Source organism: Ochotona princeps, chromosome 5 (genome assembly GCF_030435755.1).
Source record: "Ochotona princeps isolate mOchPri1 chromosome 5, mOchPri1.hap1, whole genome shotgun sequence".
Lineage (NCBI taxonomy): Eukaryota > Metazoa > Chordata > Mammalia > Lagomorpha > Ochotonidae > Ochotona > Ochotona princeps.
The window spans coordinates 92256594-92276845 of record NC_080836.1 but is presented as its reverse complement, the minus strand read 5'-3'; positions in this window follow the sequence as shown (position 1 = coordinate 92276845).

Sequence of the window (20252 nt, the reverse complement as noted above, 5' to 3'; positions counted from 1 at the left end):
GCCCTGGTCCATCCCTAGCCAGCATGGGCTTTTAGAGAGCGAATCTGTGAACACTCACTCTTTCCTTTTCAAATAAGCAGATTTTAAAGCAAAAAAAAAAAATTCATAGAAGATGCATCTTATGAAAAGAACCTATGCATGAGTTTCAAGAAGAAAAGGTTATGCTAAAATAGACTCACTTTTTTACTCCATTTTCCACAGTTTAAGCATCCTGCTATAAACAGCAAGCTTTAATTTCACTTTTAAAAAAAAAATACATGTACATGAAAAGTGAAAAAAAGCACTAGTGGGCTAGTGGGGATCCAGGAGAAAGGGAGGAAGAAGATGAGGCCCAAGAATGAAGAGAGGGAAAACACAAAGTCTAAACACAAGGGCATCATGCCAGAGGCAGGGAAGAGGCGTCTGCTGCTGAGGTCATTGAGGGGTGGGCGGATAACTGCACCTGGCACACCGCACGCTGCGGGACAGATGCAGGATGAAGGCTGCTGTCCCAGCTCTTCCCCACTACAAGAGACAGGATGGGGTGAGGAGCGAGGGTGTCAGGGGTGAGGAGCGAGGGTGTCAGGGGTGAGGAGCGAGAGTGGCAGGGGTGAGGAGCGAGGGTCTCGGGACTGAGCAGAAGCAAAGCATCCCAGCACACTCATCTCTCCTGCTCTGTTCTGTGCTCTGATGAAAGAGGGAGCGAGGAGCATGTGACTAACAGGAGGAAAATGGTCCATCTCCGGCTGGAAAATGAGTGAAGTAGGTACAAGAGAAGCTGTAAATATGAGACTGGTCCCCTGAAAGGCCAGCAGTGTCCAGAGCAGAGACCCTGTGACAAGCCCTCAGGACAGATCAAGAGCCCTCCCATCCCCGATCTTGTTGCACCTGTTCATTAGCTTTGCACATCACGTCTACCTAATGCTTTGCCCCCCACCCATGGCCCCTTATGGCTGTCGAAGATGGCAGGGACATCACAGGTGAGCCCAGAAAAAACAGGGTTGTGAGCACAGAGACCAGCTCAGGGCCGCACAGTCTGCATCCACCAGGATCCACACATGCCTGAGGTGTGCATCTGTGAGCTCGCTTGCAGCTTGCTCCTGCTTAGATCAGAGAGCAAGCACCATCCTCCACCTTCCCCAGCAACAGTTCACCTCCTGCCCCTGCGTCGCTCCATATTTTTCCCTCGTGTCTTTCACTCCCAGCACAAATGCTACCATCTCCTCCAGGAAGCCTTCCCATCCCACCTCTCCCCACACAACCCACCCACCCCTCCAGAGCCAGCTGCCACCTGCCAGCTCAAGGGCCCCATGACACTTCAATGTACTTTTTAGTATCTGTTGGAGTAATACTCAGCTGCTGGAATGGAAAACCTGCTTCAGAGTAGCTCAGATAAACAGGCGTTTCTGTTTCTCACATGAGATGTCCCGAGGAAGGCAGCGATGGGGAAGGCCTGTAGTATCAGTGACAGCATCTTCACGGCAGCCTTTTGTCCTGGGCTTGTCACATGTTCCTGCAAGGCCTGGGCAGATAAAATCTCCTTCCACCCACTCCCCTTGGCATGTGGCTTCTAGAATGTGCTGAAAATGCGATGTCATGAGCCGGTAGCAGCTGTGCAGAACAGCTGTGCGGAGCCTTGCTTCCATCCCTTCTCAATAGGGCAGCCTCAGACCCTGGGGCTTGGTGCGCTTCTTCCCCAGAAACAAGGCATCCTTCAAAGCTGCACGGTGACCTAGTGCTTAAGTCCTTGCCTTGCATAGTGCTGGGCTCCCATATGGGTGCCGGTTCGTGTCCCAGCTGCTCCACTTCCCTTCCAGCTCCCTGCTTGTGGCCTGGGAAAGCAGTGAAGGATGACCCAGGATCCTGCAACAGCTTGGGAGACCCGGAAAGAAGCTCCTGGTTCCTGGCTTTGGATCGCCTCAGCTCCTGCCACTGTGGCCACCTGGAGAGTGAACTATAGGACAGAAGATCTTTGTCTATATCTCCTTCTGTTTATAAATCTACTTATCCAATAAAAAAAAGTACATCTTTTTAAAAAGACACCTCTTCCACTTAAAAAAAAAAAAAAAACCTGTGCCCAGCGAATTGTGCAGTGCCCGAGGTATGAGACCCAGGACGTGCTGCCTTTGGTGGCAGAGCAAGTGGGCTGTGAGCCACTGCATTAGTCCAGGGCAGCTTTGGAGAACCCTACACATCTTTTGCCCCTTGCTGCCACCTCCTGCACCTCATAGCTCATGCCTATACAATCTTGCTGGACGCAGACACTGGTAAGGCTGCAGCCCCAGAATGCTGTGGGCAGAAGTGTTGGCACCCCTGTGCACGGCAGTTGCCATAGTGACAATCAGCTGTCCACAGTGGGGGGCCTCCCTCAGAACTGCTTTATTAGTGAGCCCTCTTCACGGCCTCGTGGTTGCAGCCTGGCTGCCACACCGGCGGGCATCACACCTGCTGTCCAGCCAAGAAGAAAGGAGATCAGCAGACTTCTGAGAATCCATCACTGCAAACTGCTTGCAGGGCACCACCGCTGGCAGCAGCAGCTGGGAACTGAGCATTTGCCTCAGCTGGCTTCTGGATAGACAAGGAAAGGAAAGAGGTGGAGAATAGTTGGTGGGTCAGCCCAGGAACAGTGTCACCCCCACTCCTGAAGGCCCTAGTCACAGTGGTGTCTTTTGCTGCTGGGTTTGCGTGCTGTCATCTGCAAGGGGTCTGAACTGTCTGTCACTGTGCCATTCACAGAGCTGGGAACACGAGCATTTGGTGACTATGTGCTGGGTAGAAGGGATGCTGTGCCCTGCCCTGGAGCTGGAGGCCTCCTGGCAGGTGCAGCAAAGTGATGAAAGGTGCATCCTTTGTGGATCCCTGAGCTTCTCTCATTGGAAATCCATCTGCACAGCTTTGGCAAGGTGTCAGGCATGTGGTCTCATCAGCAGAAAGGGTTAAATAAACCATTCTGACCTCAGGTCTCCCGTTAAGATTCACTGGTGGGAGTTTCCATTTGGTGCCATCCAGGCAAGCAATTATGAGAATTAAGAATTCACCATCTCCCTGGCTATCCCCTTGATGTCATTAGAATAAAGACAGCAATGACATTGCCAACGACCCAGACGGTGGAGAAACCTCGGATTAAGCCACAGAGACCCTTGCCTCGAAATCCTATAACGAGGCATTAACACGCGTTCAGGCTGCAGAATTGGATTTAAACCCAGCTCTCACGTGCTCCTCCAACCTCACCCTTTCCCCACACCTAATCTCATTTTGTTCTCAGCATATTGAAAAGAATAGGAATGCAACTGCCGTGGAAAGTGACTGAGTGAGCGCTTTTCACTTGAGAAAGGTTCTTCACAAAGCAAAAGTGCATTAAAGGCAGAAGTCTCAGTCTTACCATTCCTCCTGCCCTGGGAGACAAACGCTTTTGCCACAATTCACAGCTTCAGGGACCTGCTTGGGGCAGGGTGTAGAGGAGAGGGGTGAGAGGGGCTGGGAGGGGTACAGCCACTCGACCTTCCCCTGGTCCCAGCCCTGAGAACACAGCACCAGGAAGGAGGCGGGACAGGGCCAGTCCCGCGGCCCTGTGGCCCTCGGGCTCTGCTCCGCCTTTCCCCACCCATGCCAGTGAAACAATATCTTCAGGCGCAGCAGTGACCAGTGGCGACACCTGCAACGACATGTTGAGTCTCAATACGCCTGTGCCATTGGACTTCTCGACCTCCCTGGAGGCCACAGGACTTCTGTGACTTGCCCCCACTGTACAGATGAGAACACTGAGGCTCAAAGAAATTAGATCGAGGACCACACAGCTGGAGGGACAAGCCTGGACTCAAACTCACCAAAACCTCTTGCTTCCTCAGGGCACCCCATAGCTTAGAGCAAAGCAGTGCTTCTCAGTGTCCTAGGAGAGACCCAGCTGGGGAGTTTGAGGATTCCACTGCCACCAGCAGGATTTGAATCTCTGGGCATGGAACTGGTAAGTCGCTACGATCTGGAGGTCAGCATCTCCTGAAATTCACCCACTGAAAGCCAACCCCCGGTGTGATGACCTGTGGCAGGTGAGAACTGCTCTACATTAGGGTGAAGGCCTTTGTGGCAGGCTTCCCCTGCAAGCCAGAATGTAGGCTCCCCTTACGCTCGGAATCTGTGCTGTTCTTGGCCTTGCCTGCCTCTGGCATCATGAGCAGTGCCTGTTGCCTGTAAGCTGCCCCGTCTAAGGTGGCATGGTACAGCAACAGGGAAGGGCTAAGACACACAGGCATCGGAACCTGCGAGGGGCATCCTGGTACTATGCCTCCTTGCTGCCTGACTCTGAGACACAGCCAACCCGCCCACATCCTGGTGCCCACCAGAGCCAGCGGACACCAACACACTGAGTGACTCAAAGGGACTCAACCGTGTACCACAGCCCAAACAGACCCGGGACTTCGCCCAGCAAAACCCAAAACTGGCTGGCTGCTCCAGGCCACAATTCTATGGGGGGTCATGCCACTGTTCACTTTTGCTATTCACTCAAGATGCATTGTGTAAGCGCTGTGTGCAGGGCTGTCAGCACAGGGCGGAAGCTAGCTCCTTCCACCCACGGGGCTATCCTGCAGTTCCCTGACCTCCAGCCAAGAACAGCCAAGCTGTTATGAGCACTGACAGACAAAAAGCAGCAGCCATGGGCTCCTCAAGTGCCCACTGGGTGCCCAGCGCAGGAGGGCTGCAAGAGGCCAACAGGAGTGATCCCCAAGGTCAAGGACCTTTGTGCACAGAAGGAGCTTGAGTTCCAGCAGGACAACCTTCCTGCAGGTGGCAGAGCCAGAAGCATTATCCCCATGCCAGATCCCAGGATATATGACTCAGCAGCCACCATGGCAACGGGCACTGATAGGAGTATGGAGACACAGCCAATCAGGTCATCTTTGGCAGACAAGGGCCAACAGGGTGGCCAGCATCCCATCCCCAACAAAACAGCTTCCAGTTGGTTTTATCACCTGGTAAGGTGAACTAGAGTACCTTTCTCCTAGAGTCATTGGCAAGGTCGACCATTACAATGACCCCTGGTGGAAATCCCCGCATGGCTCAGGTGCAGCAACCAACCACCACATCACCCACCTTACCATGGATCCCTCTTGACCAAGGTGGTAGCAAGGGCCCCATTAGTGTGTGCCCTGTTGTCCAGAGAAGGAAGCTGATTTTCCAGAAAGGTCAAGGGATTATTACGCAGTCACAGCCAACACATTAACACAGCCAACCTCAGTTCAGGCCTGTCTGATTCCAGCGTCCACTCCCTGTACATGAGAAACACCATACCACTGAAGTCAGTAAGCGGGAGCCTGTGACCTCCAGAGATCTATGAACTTGAATGGGGAAGGAATCACAGCAGTGTTCTGTAGCATGGGGGCGGGGGTTGGTGAGGGAGGCAGGCCGTGGGACGCCTCAGGCCCCGCAGGGATATATTTCATCACTGACATTATTGGAAGTCAATGGTGTGTGCAATAATAAAAGCAAGACTGGCTTCAATCTTGTTATTGTTTATAAATTTGCTACAGACCATGTACCCCCTTGTGCCTAATTAAGATTCAGCGTTTCTCTTGATCATGAATGTTAAGTACCCTGAAAGAATTCATAAAAGTACTGTGAACCTACCAAAGTCACAGCTATGTCATATCACATGGCAGATGGTGTGACATCCCAAGTATGTAGTTTGGAGGTAGGCGTTGTGGCACAGCACGTTAAGCTGTCATTTGGGACACCTACAGTTCCTATCAGAGTGCTGGTTTGAATGCCACCCCTGCGTCCAGTCCCTGCTCCCTGCTAAGATATCCTGGCAGGCAGCAGAAGGTGGCTCATGGGTCTAAGTCCCTTCCGGCCCATGGGAGACCTGGAGGACCAGAGATCCAGGCTGCTGGCTTCAGTCTTACAATCCTGTTTGCTGCAAGTATTTGGGAAATGAACTGACAGAGAGATTCTCTTCCTCTCTCCTTTTCTCCCTCCCTCTCTCTCTTTCTCTTCTGTTACTCTCTCTTTCAAGTAGATGAAAATAAATTTGAAAAATATTTTTAAGTATACATGTATCACTTATACCCATAACCACTGCAAAATTAAGGTGATTGCAAGGCCTGCTGGATGTCTTTATTCGGTGAGTTGATACAGGGGTGAGCTCTTACCACCGCCACAGACTGGGCTTTCTATTTTTTGGGGGATTTGGACACCCTGTGTGATCGGCTGCTTTTGTAATCGTGTGACTTGTAAAGGGGATCCCCAGGCTCCCTTAGGCTCAGGAAGAAGCTGCAAGGGTCCACTCTCCCAGATGAAGGTGCAGCCCACTTCTGGGAAAATTAGCATCATTATGCTATTTCATTTCGCATGTTTGTAACTTCTCTCCCCAGATAAATGAGCAGCTCTTGAGAGCAGGAACAGAATCATATAGTTCTCATTCCTTCCTCGGGCCCTTCAAAAGCGTGATCATTTGTCCTTGGTCTGCTGATCCCCGATGGATGCCCTTCAAACCTCCAAGGTCTAAACCTAGCCACGGGGCTCAGGGACTGGGCGACAGACGACGCGGCAGGAGCAGGCGTGGCACTCAGCTCAAGCCTTCCGGCTGGTGGGTAATCCTTGGGGATGTGCCACTGGGGCTTGCTTCCGAGAGACTAAATATAGCTGTCAGGGAACTGGTCCACAGGAATTTTCCATTCAGACTGACAGGGCAAGGCACAGTGCCCAAATGCCATGGGAACTGCAGCCATCTCCAAGCTGAGAAAATCCTCCAGGACACGATGGCATCTTTTTGTTTTGCCCTGGGAGTCAAGTTTTCAGCAAAGAATTGCATCTTCCTCAGAACTCACAGGACTCCAGACTGCGACACTAGGGAGCCAAAGAGAGTCCGGGACAAGGTTCTACTTGATACAGTGAAACTCCGACAGGTCCTCTTGTCCTGGCTGTGTAATAAGCACCCAAGGCCTCACAGAACTGAGGTGTCAACACTTCTCCGGGAGCTCAGATTCTGTGGGTCAAGATTTCAGGCACAGGCCTGGCGCCATGGCCTAGCGGCTAAAGTCCTCACCTTGAACGCGCCGGGATCCCATGTGGGCACTGGTTCTAATCCCGGCAGCTCCACTTCCCATCCAGCGCCCTGCTTGTGGTCTGGGAAAGCAGTCGAGGACGGCCCAATGCCTTGGGACCCTGCACCCATGTGGGAGACCTGGAGGAGATTCCTGGCTCCTGGCTTCGGATCGGCAGAGCACCAACTGTTGCGGTCTCTTGGGGGGTGAATCATCGGACGGAGGATTTTCCTCTCTGTCTCTCCTCCTCTTTGTGTATCTGACTTTGTAATAAAAATAAAATAAATCTTAAAAAAAAAAAATTCAGGCACAATGGGGCCAGCTCTTCCACTCTCTGTAATGTCTGGAGTTCCCAAGCTGGATTTCGCTCTTGCATATCTAGTGCGGGGGCTGGGTCCGTTGCAGGGCCAGCCAGCACACCGACACGCGGCCTGTGCTTGTGCCTTGTGTTCTTCATGACTCCACGGCTGAACTCTCAAAGGAGGCTGCCCAGCAAGGTTCTAGACAAGAAGCATTGTGAATGCACAAAGACACAGCATAGCTTCTTCAGATCCAGCCCACGCGTCCACCACCACCATCTCCAAAATGCCTACAATAGCCAGAACTGGGCCAGGACAAAGTCAGGAGCCATGAACTCCATTCCAGTCTTCTGCATGAGCGGCAGGGACCCAGGGATTTGAGCCATCCCTGCTGCCTCTCACGGCCTGCATAAGCAGGAAGCTATGTCGGGATTGAAAAAAAAGCCAGAACATGAACCAGGCACACTGACAAGAGCTGCAAGCACCCCAAGTGGCACCCTAACTGATGCTCCCAATGCCTGCCCCTGTAGCCATATTTCAAAACTACTAGACAGACCAAGAGACAGGTTACTACTCCCAGGCTTCAAGGGCCACCAGCAGGCTAGATATGAGCTGGCCACTGGCCGCTGATCTGAGTGGGAGAAGAAGAGATTGGCATGTGACCCCCTACAAGCCCGTCCTTCATGGTTGTCTCTGCACTAGAGCAGTTCCCAGGAGGACCCAGCAGCCTCTGTTTCCCAGATGAAGAGAATCCCCCAGACACGGTCCCCCACCACCCCCGCCTGCATTCCCTTTCCTCCTGAGTATCTCTTCATCACCCAAGTCCCCTCTGGCAGAAAACCTGCTCCCCCAAAGTCCCCTTCTGCATGCTGGCGTGCTTGCTGCTCCTGTATGAAGACACATCACTCATGTTTTGCTGCAGACACCCTTGGCTGTCACTGTTGCTTACATAAGAGAGCTTGGAAGAACGGATGGAACGCTGCAGAGGCGCCTTGGCTGATACCCTGGCACACGCACCTGCAGCTGCTTTGTGCCACAGGCCGTGAAGCTGGAAGCAGAGAGAAAGCTCATGGAAGGGGACTGACTGGAGGCTTGTTCCTTGGCATCTTCAGAAAACAAAGTCACTCCTCTGTGGTCCAACATTTGAAGAAATCGGAAGAGGAAGAGAGGAAGCAAGGCACTGTCTATAGGAAGTCCCGCCCACAGAAAGAAGGGACATGCCACCTGAGACACAATGGCATGCGCAGAGAAGGCAAGACGGGGCCTATTCCCTCAGCAGCGAGCCCACAGCCCAGCAGCTAGATACGGGCCACATCTGCCCCAACAACACCCTTGTCTTCTTTGATAAACAAACAATTCTTTTCCAGGTGACCCTGGTAAGCGGGGTCTGATCTAGCACGAGTCCTGTTGACATCACCCATCAGTCCAAGGATACATGGACACCAGGCCAGTCCACTCAGGAACACATCCCAACAAGGAAGCTGGGAGGAGAGGCAGTGTGGGGCCCAGAGCCCGAGCCCTTTGATGAGCATCTCTCCAACCCCAACTCTCCTTATGTCATTGGTAAAATGGAGTTGACCATATCCAGCTCGTAGGTTGGCACTAGGAGTAAGGCAAGCTTAGAACAGTGCTGGGATATACAAAGTGCTCAGCCTAGGACTGCTCTTGCTGCAAACGTGGCGGCTGCAGAACTACCTGTGCTATTGCAGAAGGCCACCCTGAGAGAACCAGGTCAAGGGTGGCAGCATGACAACAACCTGAGCACAGGAAGCCAAGCAGCAATCCAGCCTTCGGCAGTGATTAAGGAAGTCAGAAATGTACCTGTGCTAAATTGCTAAAGATGTATTTTATTTATTTGAAAAGCAGAGTGGAGAGGCAGAGAGAGCAAGGAGACTACCCCTCCTCTGGCTCACTCCCCCAGTGGCCACAATGGCTGAGGCTGCATCAGGCTGAAGGCAGGAGCCAATAGCTCCTTCCAGTCCCTCACGTGAGTGGCAGGAGCCCAGGCATGTGTGCCATCTTCCACTGCTTCTGTAGGTGCAGTAGCACGGCAGAGCAGCCAGCCAGTGGGGTTTAAGTCATCGTACCACAACCACCAGCCCCTTTGCAAAGTTCAATCTGGCTTGAGTTTGATTTCTGTTTATGTCACCTGAAGAACATCTGAGTTACGTGCTTTATTAAAAATCAGCATGATACCAAGAGTCATGGCCATAGTGCATGTCCTCAATGACAAAGTCCGCCCGTTGAAATAATGCTGAAGATATACAGGAGATATAATCTGAAGATACACAGGAAGAACAAAACCTATTTAAATAACAGTTGTTAAAAATGTCCAAAAAAAAAAAAAGGCCAGGGATAACCATATGAAGAAACATGTAGAACCTTCATGAAAACAATTTTTGAAGTTCTGATGAGGGTAGTACATACATTTTTCAAAACGAGGCAGAAGATGTGGCAGAGGGAAAGAACAGGCATGTGGTGCCTGGAAACGAGGACCAGAGAAGCAGGTAAAAGAGAAGCACCTGGGCCAGAGAAAGGCTCTGCTCGCACGTCTTCATGTGCCACAAGAGTGTGGATGCAGGTGGTCCCCCACGCCCTGAGACTCACAGTCAGGGCACGGCCAGGGAGGAGCCAGCCTGCCTCTGAGTCCCCGGGGTCAGTTGGTCTGCAGAGTGCTGGGGTGAGCAGCAGCCCTGGGGAACGGAACACGTCCCAGTGTTGGACTCTGGGCAGCATAAGCAGCACTCCCCTTAAGCCTGAAAACCTGAGCATCCCACGCCTACCGCCCCTCTTCCCACACCTGCCCATCTCAGTTCCCAGCTCACACAGCAGGTTCATTTTCTCTTTTTATTATTATTATTATTTTATTTTTGATACTTTTTATGTAGTTGAAAAGGATATATACCCATGTGGACCACTGATTAGGCAGGGGAGCATCAAGGCATGGGCAAAAGCAGGTGACACTAATGCTTCTAACTTCTTTTTTCCCCTGTACCTGTGGAGAACAGTAGAGAAGGGAAGGGGTCCACTCTCAGCAGCCAAACCACATCAGTACCCAGGGATGGGGGACAGATGCCCACTATCATCCTAGGATCCCCAATGTGGACAAGAGTGTTCCAGGAGTATTGCTTAAGTGGTTTTATACATACTGGCAAGCATGGGAACCAGGATAGGGGGCAGGCATAACGGGGGTCATGGGGAGTCGCCCCAACTAGGCTGCAGCTTCCACTGTTTTGCGTGAGGACCGAGTATGAAGTGGGCAAGATTGGGCTGGACTGCAACAACCATTGGTTTGCGTGGAAGACAGGGCTGGAAACAGAACTGTCCCAGCAATTGCAATGACCAGCATGTGCATAAGCTGACTGGGGCGACGGATGGTGCCGGACCCTGTACTGGCAATACATACAAGAATCAAGTCTGGGATCACCTCAGACGAAGTTTCTTTGTAGATCCCTCCAACTGAACTGCTGATCTCAGAACCCCAACCATAAGAGACTATGTCAGCCAGTGGATTCTGAAGAGATTTCATCGTGATTGGAATGGCAAGATTAGCAGCAATTCAGAACTATTGAACTATCAAAACTGCTTGAGCAGGACCTTTGGAGCGTGCCCCACGTTGGGGACCTGGGATGGGTGGGAGGCTGGGTGGGGCTTCTCCCTTTGTTTCTCCCCTGACCCCAGATACAGGGGAAAAGAAATGATGATATTAGTGTGGAAACAATGGTCGTACCCACTTTACTGTAGCCCTTGACCCTTTGTACCCTAATCAACTATGTAAGCTTATAAAAAAATGGAATGAAAAAAAGGTTTTAAAGGAAAAAAAAATAAGTGGCTTTGGCAATTGCTCCAAATGCTGTTGATTTCATTGCTCCAAGCTTGAGCAACTCCTTGCAAGGTCCAGTAGCTGCATCCACTGTCCACTTGCCCAGATACTCACTGTCAAAGCTTGGCCAGGAGAGTTATCCAATTTGTTCTGCCCTCCATCCTCTGACATGGTACTTGATGTCCTCTGCAAACCTCAATGAGCTGGCAATCATGTCCCCATATGCATCTGAGCATGCTGTCTGTTGCACAGGCATCAACAATTGAGGAGACCCAGTCCTGATACATATAGCCCAAGGTTGGACCACAGATACTGTGATTTTTCCCTGTGGCAGGAGTTTTGAGTCCAGCAATCCAGTTGGTGGGGTCCCCCAAGAAACCTCACCTGAGGTGACACCAAACCTGACTCCTGTATATTCCAGCCAGCCAGTGTGGAGTCTGGCTCAGTCCATCACACTTATCAGGCCACACACATGTTGATGGTTGCAGTCGCCCAATCAGTTCTGCTCCCAATCCCATCTCATATGCAAATCATTGGATGCTGCAGCCCAGCAAAACCTTGCCCACCACACACTTGGCCATCAAGCACGCCAGTGGGAACTTCAGCCTCATCGGGGTAACCCCCAGAAAGCCACACCAGGCCTACCCCAGCCCTGTTTCCTGCATATGCTGGTATGTTCAGCAGACTAGTCTAGGCGGTCCCACATCCCATCCAGTTCTCATACACACCCATGGGTGCTATAGTCTCCCTCAGCCCGAATGACTCCACTATCCAGCCCACACACTGTGGGTGCTGCCATCTTGTCCAGTCAAGCCTACTCCCACCCCTGGTTCTCATGCTCACCAGTGAGAGATGCAACCAAGAAGAGGAGTACCCAGTTTTGCTGCTATGATCCAGTCTGACATGACTTGCTCCTATTCCCAGCACTTGCCATCAGAAGCTATGGCAAAACCCAACCAGCCTGAACTTATTTTGGCTCTTGCATATGCCAGCAGATACAGTGGCCTAACACAGCCTGGCTCTCCCCCTAACCCAGCTCACACACAGATCAACAGATGTTGTAGCCCTGCCCAGCCTTGTCCAGTCCCCTACCCCAGCTCTTATACTCACCAGCAGGGGAGCCTCCGCAGCCCCCTAACAGGGTCACTCCCATCCCAAGGTCTAGTGTGCACCAAGGCATGCTGCAGCCCAGTCTGGGATAGCCTCACTGGCAAGTGTTGTGGCCTGGCTCCACTGGCAGGTACTATAACCCAGCCTCAGCTCTCAGGCTCACTGGGGCAGGCTGCATCCTGACAAAGGAATTCTCCACGTTTCTCTATTAGACCACCTCCAAGCCACAGATCTCACAAGTGCCAGTGTGAGCTTGGCCTCCTGTCCTGACGTTCACTAGGTGCCCAACTGGCCAACACCCATTCCAGCTCTTACCGATGGATGCCAAAGCCTAGCCCCACCTGGTCCATTCCCAGACATGGCTCTTATGTGGTTCAGTGGGTACTATCACCTAGGCCAGCCTGTTCATTACAGGTGCTATGACCTAGCCAATTATGGTACACACCCAGACCCAGCCCACACACATGACAAGCAATGCTGCAGTCATGTCCAGCCTGTTCCACGCTTCACCAATCCCAACTCTTTCATTCACCAGTGGGAACTGCAGCCCAGCAGGGGAGTCCCCTTAGCTCCCCAGCCAAGCTCGCTCCAGCTACAGATTTTGTGCGTGCCAGTGGTTGCTCCAACCCAGACAGGCATGGCCCACCCTTGTCTTTGCCCTTGCCATTGGATGCTGCAGCCTGGCCTGGCCTGGCCTGGCTCTCCCTGAGTCCCAACTCTCACCAGTGGGTGCTGCAGCCTAGCCCTGTACAGCCTGCCCCCATCCCTGTCTCTCACTGCAACCGGCAGGTAAAGCAGCCTAGCCCAGCATGGCCTGCACACTGTCCTGGCACCCACACATGCCAGTATGTGTTACAGCTTGGTCTGACCCTGCCCAGTCCACCTCCGAAGCCAGCCCCCACACCTGCTGACAAGTGGAACAGTCTTTCACGGTCTGGGCTGTTCCCAGCCCCAATTCTTGTGCTAACCAGAGAGAGTTGCAAGAGCAGGTTCATTGTCATGAACTTGGTTCTCTCTCTTTAGCTCCCAGAGAAGAAAGAAATCCAGGCACAAATATCCATGGTCCTGAGCACCCATCACATCATTTCAAAGCAACGATTTCATGGCTTTTAGGTGAGAGATGCAAGAATTCAAATCTGGTCCAGGTTGGTGTTTCATCCTCCACCCTTAGGAGGCAGCTTGAAAGATATGTGCCTGCTTGTTTGATGTGAAGACATAAGAGCATCGGGACAGAGACGATCCCATCTGATCCAGCTGCCTGCAAATCTCTGCCTGACTTCCTTCCTTTCGGCTGAAGGCATTGAAACCCTCCTTTAAAATGCAAATATCATCTGGGAAACTTGACACATAAATCATTGTTTGGCAGACATGCCCACAGGCCCATAATCTGAGGCAGCTTATCCATCATTGCTGCCAATCTCCACGCTATGCTACCTGGAGACGTGTCTGGACTAGACAAGGATGGGGTGGGGACACCTGGGTTCTGAACTCCATGCTTTCCCCTGCAAAGCAAGGAGGGGTATATTTGATTTTCCACACAATCCCAAGTCCCCGTGCCCCCTGCGCTTGATGGAATGTGCCCTTTCAACATTGGCTGTTCAAATGGCCACTGTGATGGCATTCTGAGATGGAGAAGGCAAAGCCCACCCTTTTAGAAAAGAGGTGGGATGGGAAGCCATGGTGACACAGCCTAAAATACCACCCCCTCAGGGTGCCTGGCTTGGGTTGTGGCTACTCTGCTTCTGATTCAGCTGCCTGCTATGAACCTGGGAAGGCAGCTGAAGATGGACCAAGTGCTTAGGCCTCTACCATCCATGAAGGAGATCCGAATGGAGTTCCTGGCTCCTGGCTTGGGCCTAGCGCAGACCTGGCTATTGTGGTCAGTAACCAGCAGATGAAGATCTCGTTCATTCTGTCTCTCCTCTTTCCCAATCTCTCTCTCTCTCCGCGTAATTCTGCCTTTCAAATAAATTAATATATTTTTAAATAAAAAAGAGGGAGACAGATGAAGAGCTATTGCTCTTTCCCCTTGGTCTTGAGCTTCCAGCACCGTGAGAAATAAATTTCTCTGTAAGTTTCCCAGGCTAGGGTATCTTGTATGACAGTCCAAACATTGGCAGGCACCTCCCACTGCCATCAGAGGGCAAGCCCAACCTTGTACACACGTCCTGGGAATCCCACTACAACAGAGAACCTGCTCTGTCCTGCCGTTCGCATTTAACCCAAGTCTCTTTGCTCTGTTTCAGCTGCTGGTTTGGGGTTTTTAAACTCATTAGGCAGGTGAATCTTTTTGAAGTTCTCGCTTAAAGCAATTTGATATTCAGGCAGTGCGTGTGCACTGGAAAGTCAGAAAATTGTTCATGTGCGAGCCTCTCACTCTATGCCCAGTACCAGCTGCTGGATGCAGCAGTGCCCCCGAGCCCAGAGCCCTGCCTGGCAAGCCTCATCCCCACTAAATTGAGTTATTCCGACAGCCTTTGATGCTCTGGCTTTTTTCTCCTAAGTGCACATATGAAAGTCGAACAGCAACATAATTTAATTCTTCAAGATTTTCTTTTTAATCACTAGGGTGACTTTTGCGGGGGGAGACACAAGGGGGAAACAAGAGTGTTGACCCCATTTTCTCAAGCTGAAATTGATTTAGCTCAAATAACTCTTGGGATTTGAATTAGGTATTTTTCTCCTGCTGGGCGTGAAATTCAGACTTGGTTTTCTGGCACCTTGGCACAGCTATACTACCCATGAATCCAACGTGAACTGGAGGAAGTTGATATGGGCTAGGACAGGACCCCACAACTCTGAGGCCCTGAATCAGTGCTGACATAAGAATGTGATCACCAGCCACATTCCTGTTCCCCAAGGAAAACAAGACGGTGACCAAGAATCAAATGACACAATCACTGTTGCCCAAGAGCTTCTTGCAAAGGCCCAGCGCAGCAGCCTAGTAGCTAAAGTCCTCACCTTGCACATGAGATCCCAAATGGGCACCAGTTCATGTCCCAGTGGCCCCATTTCCCATCCAGTTCCTTACTTGTGACCTGGGAAAGCAGTCGAGGCCGGCCCAAAGCCTTGGGACCCTGCACTCATGTGGGAGACCTGAAAGAAGCTCCTGGCTTCTGGCTTCAGATCGACTCAGCTCTGGCTGTTGCAGCCACTTGAGAAGTGAATCAACGGACAAAGATCTTCTCTGCCTCTCTTCCTCTCTGTATATCTGATTTTCCAATAAAAAATAAACAAATCTTTTAAAAAGGAAACTGTGTGCTATGAAGTAGAGCCTTCTTCCCCTTGAGCCAGATACGCACTCAGCACATTGTTGTCTGTTTACTCAATGAGCAAGGGACAAGTGTGTGCGTAACCAGCCACCTTGCTAACCTCAGCCAGGGACTGAATTTAAAACTATACATAGGGCACGGTGGTCTAGTGGCTAAAGTCCTCATCTCGCATATGCCACCGGGATCCCATATGGGCACTGGTTCTAATTTCAGCAGCCCTGCTTCCCATCCAGCTCCCTGCTTGTGGCCTAGGGAAGCAGACAAGGATGGCCCAAAGCCTTGGGACTCTGCACCCACGTGGAGACCTGGAAGAGGCTCCAGGCTCCTGACTTCGGATCGGCTCAGCTCCAGCATTTGTGGTCACTTGGGGAGTGAATCATCGGATGGAAGATCTTCCTCTCTGTCTCTCCTGCTCTCTGTGTATCTGACTTTCCAATAAAAATAAAATAAGTCTTAAACAAAACTATACATATTTCTATACAATGTGTCGATTTCTTCTAGGAACAATAATACCAAGCTGAATTCCCCTACCTAAAAGCGCTCTTGGATAAGCCAACTAAATGGAACTCCAGAGTTGCACAGCTGTGCTCTCCTACCTCCAGTTTAAGGTCCTTCAGGCCAGGGCAGGGCTGGTCTGGATTCCCAGACCCCAGACCCAGGAGATGTCACCGTCAGAGGTGCTAGAGGGAGGCAGGCTAGACCAGGGTGAACAAATCCTGCTCTCAGACTCCATCCACCTTATCTGCAAGGGTAAGGAGTCTTCAAAAAGTTCATGGAAAGTATGTCTTATGAATAAAGAGTTCCAAACATTTTGCACAAAATAACCTTATCTTGATTCCACAGCCCCACGAGACGTGTGAAGTGCGCTGGTATTTCTTTTATGATTCACTCATCGTTTCCGTTTCTAGGTGATCGCTCGCTGCTTGCAGCTCTGTTCCTTGATCAAACAACACGGACTTTCTCTCAAGGACAGGGTGTATTTCAAGAAGCGTGAACATTTAACATTTAATTTTCCAGCTTTGCTTTCTTCAGGCCTCATACTTAATCACATGTTTCCTGGAGATGGAGAGCGAGAAAATTTTTACCCAAGCCACGACCACTCACTCCCTCAGGAAACCTGGAAAGGGGTAGGAAGAAAAGCTTCCCCAGTTTGAGACATGATTAAAGAGTCAGCAACAATTCAGTCCATTTTAGAATTACTAACTGAAGTGGTGACAGTAATTGCCCCAGCCGGAGTTGGCGACTTCATATGCTCCTGTTTGGATTAGTGAATAGTTCAATTCCAAGACGTTATGACTGTAAATCCCAGCACTGCCGGCTTCTCTCTACTGAGCAGCTCAGGACTGTGTGAAGTTGCCACTCACATTCAACATCCTCTGAGGAACAGAGATAAGCAAGTGAAAGGCAGTATTTGAATAGCAAGTGAGGGTTTCCAGTGGCCTCTGCTAGGCCCCAGGTCACCAGTCACCATGAGGCTGACAGTGATCGTGCTGCCACTGGAGCCACCACCTTTGGGTGACACAGCATCATGATGGAGGACAGCAGGGAGCTTGAACCCCAGCTCCACCAGGGACACCCCACCCTACTCCTGTCCCCCACCCCCACATGTCTCTCGTGTCACCTGGTTCCTCTCTGCCTCTGCTGGTTGGATTTGTCCTGTCGCAGCCTCCCCATCAATCTCCTGATCACGTCCCTCTTGAAGGACAGGCCAGCACCATTGACGTGCATGGAGATCCGGGAAAGGACTTAGTCACAGTGGCTCACATGGGGTTGTGCTCGCTGCTAAATCGCTTACATCAGAAGCCAGGTCTTGGCTGAGGCTGCAGCCATGTCATTCCATGCTTGGAGCGTGTGTTCATAATGTATGCAGAAGGGGGCTTACCTAAATGCCATGCCAGCTAACAGTGAGCAGCCACGGTTATCTGCTGGCTGCAGCCAATGACTGCCTGTCCCCTGGGAATCCAGCCAGGAAAATGCCAGCTCCTTTTCTGGCAAGCAGTTTACATGGGGTCCTAACTTTACATCCAAACACTGCAGGGCCCTTGGCTGGCTGTTCAGTCCTTTAATAAGCCAGTGTTTTCTCCAGTGAGGCAAGATGGAGTTTTTCTGCCCTGTCTGAGCTAGAATGAAAGAAGGGCCACCCCCAGGCTTTGGTAAGGTGGGGAAGAGACTCCAGGAGCTTGCTGATGCCCTTGACCTTCACACTGATAGGCTTTGTGCTAACAGGGGAAAGACTCTTAGTTCTCCCACTTTTTACCTTGGACTCGTCCCAGGAAGCCAGGCCAGACCCAGAGGTGGGCTTCCCATGAAGTTAATGAAGCCCCCCTCTCTGAAGTTCTGAATGGGGTAAGTGGAGGGAGGCAGAGTATAACTTAAACACCAATGGTTGTGGGCCCGGCGTGATAGCGTAGTGATTAAAGTCCTCGTCTTGAACGCACAGGGATCTCACATGGGCACCGGTTCCAATCCTGGTAGCCCCGCTTCCCATCCAGCTCCCTGCCTGTGGCCTGGGAAAGCAGTTGAGGACGGCCCAAAGCTTTAGGACCCTGCACTTATGTGGGAGACCTGGAAAAAGCTCCTGGCTCCTGGCTTCGGATCGGCACAGCACTGGCCGTTGCGGTCACTTGGGGAGTGACTCATCGGACAGAAGATCTTCCTCTCCGTCTCTCCTCCTTTCTGAATATCAGCCTCTCCAATAAAAATAATACATAGGGCTCGGCAGCGTGGCCTAGTGGCTAAGGTCCTCGCCTTGATCCCATATGGCCGCTGGTTCTAATCCCGGCAGCTCCACTTCCTCTCTGTCTCTCCTCCTCTCAGTATATCTGACTTTGTAATAAAAATAAAATAAATCTTAAAAAAAAAAAAAAAAAAAAAAAATACATAAATCTTAGAAAAAATCAATGGTTTTGTAAAAATTTGCAAAAGTAAGATTTGAGGGTTTTGTCGTTCTTTGCCGAGGCTCCCAAGAAGATGTCATCTGCTAGTCTTTCACCAGACCTGGACTGTAGGTACAGTCCCCTCGCCCACTTGTGTGACATGAAGTCACCCTGCTGACACTAACTGGCCCACAGAGGAGAGGGGTGCAGGGGGCATCTGGAAAGCTGTGGAAGCCCATAGTCCCTTTCTACTCTCAGTGGTGAGATTCATAGCCACAATATTCCGTAAGCAAGCCAAGGCCACTGTAACTTGGGTCACTCCAATCACCTAGCTGAAAATTAACATCAGCTTCCCAAAAACATACCCAGAGACCAGCTCCCTTCGCCTGCTGCGTGTTCTCTACCAGCAGTAGCCACCTGCCCCAGTGGGCTGCCCCTCCCCTTCCGGGGCCGCCATCCCATGCTCCTCTCTTACAGTCAGTTCTTGTCGCCTGGTGGCCTCCTGCTCTTTCCCCTGGTCCTGTTAAACTCCTCCCAGCTTCCACGCATCACCTTCCCCTCCTTTTAAACTCAAGACTGAATTCCTGTGAGGCTCAGGTGTTTCCTTCTCTCTCATTCTCCCTCCTGCCTCCACTAGCCCCAGTGCCGGCCCACTGCTCAACAAACAAAGCCTCTTCCTATCTGTGCTAATAATTATCCAAGTATTTGCCAAACAGTGAGCCTGTAAAAAGAAAAAAAAGGCATCAAGGGGGTTTTATTCCTGTCCCTCCAATCACTCATTTGTTCATTCAACAGCTGAGGCCAGCAGAGCGACCAGTGCTAGCCATGGACATCAGAAGTGCTGTGCCGGATTTTGAAATCCCCAGATAATCATCAAGTCTGAAGTCGGTGCTAAGGCATAAAGGTGGTTTATTCAGACTAACCTAGGTCTCTCAGCCACCTCCCCCAGCCCAGCATGGCTGGGCGGGGGAGGGGCAGCCGCTGCAGGATCCGCAGAAAAGGCAAAAACCAAGCGCATGAGCCAGAGAGAGAGAGAGAGCACGAGAGCCCAAGCCCCCCAGTTTTTATACATTTTAGGCTATTAATTATACAGTCATGATTTAGCAGGCTTCTATTGGTGGGTTTGAAACAAGCAACTTTCAAAAAGTACAAATCGCTGAGCTATAGGGCAGTGGATCTTATCAAACACCAGGTACCTCCTTCCTGAGGAGTGGTCTGCCTGCGTGACCTGCCATGTGTCCTGCCGGGTGTCAAGTAGACTTGTCAGGCCTGGAGTTCACACAGCCTCCAGCCAAGCCATTAGGGGAGGAATTACAAAAGGCAGAAAATACCTAGGCTGTTCAGAAGCAGCCGGGGAGTTTGTCGCAACACAGCCCCAGGTCCAGGGCTGCCCTGTGGATTTGCAGCAGCTCCAAGGCCATCCTTGATGATGCTGCTGCTGGTTGAGGAGCAACGCAGCCCTCCGAGGAGGCCGACGGATGCTGGTGTGGGATTCACAAGCCACTGGGGAACCTTCACAGTGCATGCATTCAAGTCTGCCTCAGGGCCTCTGCACCTGCTTGCCTCTGCATCCTCTTCAATCCCCCCTACTACTCCATCCTCCCTCCATTGCTTGAGGGCTTGAGACTTCATCAAAGTCTCCCTATCCAGCCATCATTTGCACAAAGATAGAGAGAGAGTGAGTGAGAGAGAGACTTGCACGCACTGTTCTCTATTTCAACTCCATATTTCTCTATGTTACAGAACTTTCCGGAATTTACTCTGGGTATTTGTTTACTCGTCTTTCTCAGTACAATAGAAATACCCTGTATACATGCACACTTCCTATTTTATGCTCCTATATAGCCTCAACACCT